Raw genomic sequence first — 4,641 nt, 5'->3', positions numbered from 1 at the left:
TGAGAAAGGAAAAAACCTCAAATGAATTGCATCATATGTGACACCATTATGTTTGAAAGTGTCACAAATCTCTAAGAAGTTTGATATATGGCCATTGAGATCATCATTTGGAAGGCTCCCAAACTAAACTGAGGTTTGAATCATGGTGATTATAGCCGGCTTGATCTTGAAATTATTTGCTTGAATAGCTAGCCTACAGATGCTTGATGGAATTCCTTTTACCAAAGGAACAACATAATCCCTTAAGCAACGATTGTCAACTACTACATGCTTTTGGATTTGCTGTTCACCCTGCTATCAGCCATTGTATTTACTGGAGCAATACCTTGTTGATTCTCTAGTCGAAATCTGCGAAATGTTTGCTCAATTTTTGGATCACACGAGTAGTTTCCAAGTTATTTGCTCTTCTCATACAATAGTTGAGCACAACTGCAAAACAAAGAAAAAATACTTAAATTAAGACTAATATGTAAAATTTTAATATTAGTAAATAACAAAGAAAACAAAATCTTAGGCAATGGTGCCAAAAACTTCTTGTTGAATTTGCACACATAAGTATACATATCGAACAAGTAATATAGAGATGAAGAAGAATATCGTTCTCACAGAGATTTGTTCTTAAATCTTTAAGTATTAAAATTTATGACAAATTAATCTTATTTAAGTAACTAAAATTTTCAAAAAATTAATTAAAACAAGCACTAAGTTAACTAACAGAAATTAAAATTATTTAGAAAAGACAGTAGACTAAAACCTAAGATTATGAGTTCATTTAACATTTCATCTGATATCAACTTCTCTTATTATTTACATTCATGGGTGTTTTACTAACATAGAATCCAAAGCTATGTACAAGTCTCCATTGACATGCTTGCACAAATACCTAACTTAATTGAGTCACTATATATCTATAGGAACCAATTAAATAAGGTTTATTAAGCTAGTGTTCTAATTTGGCAATATATGGCAATTGGCGTATGTCTACCTGAATTGTGAATCAGATCACTTAAGTGACGTGAACATATACTATTCAAACCTTAGTCCAATCTAAAATCTCTCTGTCAAATCTCAATTAAATTCACAAATCAGTTAATTGTTGGTCAAACAATCTAAAGCATTAAGAATAGATTTGAATAAGCAAAACTACACCCACTCATAGTAAATAAAAGAGAAACAAATATTCAAACTACATGTTGAAATCTACCACAATCTTAGAAAAATAGTTTAACTCATAATATCTAATAAAAGCAACATCCAAAGAAATTTAGTCAAGAATCCAAGTCAAAGAAAATAAAAGAAACACAAGAGTAGAGAAAGAAACTAAGAGTTGAAGCTTTGCAATCTCAATTCTCTCTCAAATTCTCTTGTTTTCTTGCTTTGTTCTTGGCTCCAAATCTCTAGAATAGTTGCTTGCTGCCTTCCTCTTAAAACCTCTGAAAAATGTCCCTAAAATAGGCTCCAAGTAACCTAACTTCCATAATCACGTTAAATTTTTATTTTTGAAAAATCACCTAACCCCGTGGCGCTCTAGCCTTGGGAAAATGTATGGTGTGCTTCCTTTCATCAACACTGCAGCCTTGTTTTCCAGTGCTGCAGCCTTGGCTTCCTTGGCGTTGCTGCCTCGTTTTCCAACGCTTTGGCCTTCCTCCACCTTATTGCCTTGTGCAGAACTGCAGCAGTCGAGCATCTTCCAACACAATTTTCACCTTGATATGATTCGAACTAGGCAAAGTAGTAAACAAGAAGATTTTATCTCCTAACTTTCCCATGGCTTAAGAATCACGTCAATTGAATTTTTTGAGTAAAAGATGTGTGCCAAATACCGCATCATGTGCAATCTATGCATACTACTGCAGTACCCCGATTTAGACAAATATTTTGACCATGATGGAGTCAGAACTAGGTGAAGTAGTAAACATAAAAGTTGTATCCCTTTCTTTTAACATTCTAGTGGTCAAAGAATCACCTAATTTGGAGTTCTTTATAGGGAGATATGGTCAAAATACCGAAATATATACAAATAAGGCCATCCCCATACTTGCATAGATTTTCATCAAATGATCTTTTAGTCATCAAATTTCCTACAAAAGTAATAAGAGAAATTAGGAATAACTACTCTTAAAGTAATTTAAAACAAACTAATATAAAATTAAACTAAAATAATTTAAATTAACTACTCAACATATAATTAAACGTAAATTAGAAAAACAATTAAAATGCTAAAATCCGAATCTAAAATCTTAAAAATATAACTATTTAAGCATCCAAAATATATCAAAATAACTCTATATAATAGATTTATCACTCCGCTGGGTTTTGGTCCTGCAGATGTTTTTGAGTTAGGGACAAATTCACTCATGATATATGAAATTATTCTCATTGCCTTTGAAAAAAAGGAAAAAGAAGAGTATATGGGAGTTACTTACCATGTAGAAGAGATAAGAAAATTATCTAATTAATGCGCCTACTCAAAAACTCCCTACAACAATTTGCGGATTATTAAAATCAATGGGCCTTGGGACAAATAAATGGTGATTTTTTTTGAAGCAACATAAAAGAAAGGAAGCATTTGCACTCTTGTTGCCGACAATAACGAAAGGCTTATTTTCATTCAAAATGGTTATTTTCATTGAACAAAAATAAAAGGGAGAACTGAGGTGAGGTGACAATGGCATTGGCATTGACATTGTCATTACGTGGCCTGTTTCGGCTTGGTCTTACAATTTCTGAGATCATCAGCCACTTGGAAATCCTAAGGAACGCCACATACCTTTCCATTCACGAATCATGTCTAACAACGCAGGCAATACCTTGATTTTTCAGACAAAAAATAAAAAAGAAATACCTTGATTTCTCCCTTTTTTTAAAAAAAAAATCCAACAAGTTCTGATTTATAATAACTGGCAAATAATTCTTTGATATCGAAGCTAGCAGGTACAAGTACTTTGAGACATTTAAAAAAAATAGAAGAAAAGAACCATTTTAAACTCTTTAGGAAACAAGTAGAGGAAAAAGCAAGCAGAAAATAGTGTTGTTTTTTCCCATAAACATGGCAACATTATATTAGTTTAGGATATAAATCGGGGGCGGTGCATTTCAACATTGTGTACGTAGGCATTAGCACTATTATGTCAAATATTTAATATGCCAGCACAAAAGTTGCATGTAGAGGCTCGAGTGGATTAGTTATGTTCGATTCAATTATTTTCAAAATACTCTCTCCCTCTCTCTCTCTTTTCATCACAATCAAATAATTTAAAACAGAAATTTTTTTCTTTCTTTTATAATTAATTAGAAACCCTTTATCATGTAAGACAAAAAACATTTGTAACTTGTTTCAAGTATGAACTCTACCCAGTTTCCTTATCTTAATAACAAGAATTTGGTTTCCAAAATTTTGTTAAGGCCCATGGCTCTGTATAGAAGTTTGTAATATTCTATACTTGCCTCGAAGAAATTGAAAAGAGAGAAAAAAGAAGTAAATAAAAAAGCCAAAGTTTACCTCTGTATTTCATTTTCATACCGCAGTTATTGACATGGGTAAATGTTAAACAAAAACTGTCATAGCCAAAGACACCTGACATTTTCTCGAAAAGAACTTGCAAATTGTAGGACCATGCCCAGGTTTGGTAATGGACTAAGCAGCTGCAAAATTGTCAACGTAAGGCGGTTTATATTTTTGCCCTATTTCTGTCGGGAAATGAGCCTGACCACAACTCGTCAAAGCATGATAGGGATTGGTAAAAAAGGAAACAAAATTCTTTTAAGATATCCTCCAGGCTAAGGTCTTCAAATAGAAACACCATGACGTTCGAAAAAATTGGTTTGTCACTATACGTTTGGAGAAGCATCACTCTGCAGTGGACAGATGAATAACCAGGATCTGATGAGTATCCATGTTTGGAGGAAACATTGGAATAAATTGCATCCTTGCCTATAGAAATTAATCCAAATAGCTATACTAAATAAACCATGGCTATAAGCAAAATAAATACAAATAGCTAGCTATTGACCTTGTGCTTCAAGTGCAGGTGCAAATTAAAGTCTGGTGATGCCCTTACTCTCATTCCAGCTGGTATTTCTACTTTTATTTGTTTACAACCAGACGACATATTTTAAACAGGAAAAGTAACAAAAGCGTAGACTTCCTGTCATCGCTTTTTCTAATTGTTTCCTCCCAAACAATTTTACTACTCTTATTTGGTGAAATTCACGTGTCAGGGAACTAATTCAAGATACAAAAGTGAGGGTAAGAACTAAGAAGTGTAAAAATTATTAACTTCAACAATAAAAGGAAAAAAAAAAACCACGTGTTCTCTAATCCCATGAAATTTAATATCCATATCAGTCATCTAATTATGTAAATTTGTCAAATTATTTCAACAAATTCTTAACCAACTCAGATGATTTCAGGAGCTGAATGACTTAAAACTCTATTATTTTATCTTAATATTGGTTGAGGAAATTGGCTTAAATCTTGAAAAAGTGCGAGACAATTAATTGCTTGGGGACCATTGATTAAGATATTAGCTTTGGAGAAGATCACTTAGAGGTAAGTTGTTTGCTTATACTTTCATCTTTTTCAATGTTGCTGTCACTCTTTGTCTGTTTTTGAAATTCATGAAGCTGCTTAGTCGAGGA

Source organism: Theobroma cacao, chromosome 9 (genome assembly GCF_000208745.1).
Source record: "Theobroma cacao cultivar B97-61/B2 chromosome 9, Criollo_cocoa_genome_V2, whole genome shotgun sequence".
Taxonomy (NCBI): Eukaryota; Viridiplantae; Streptophyta; class Magnoliopsida; order Malvales; family Malvaceae; genus Theobroma; species Theobroma cacao.
Note: the sequence above shows the minus strand (reverse complement) of the source record.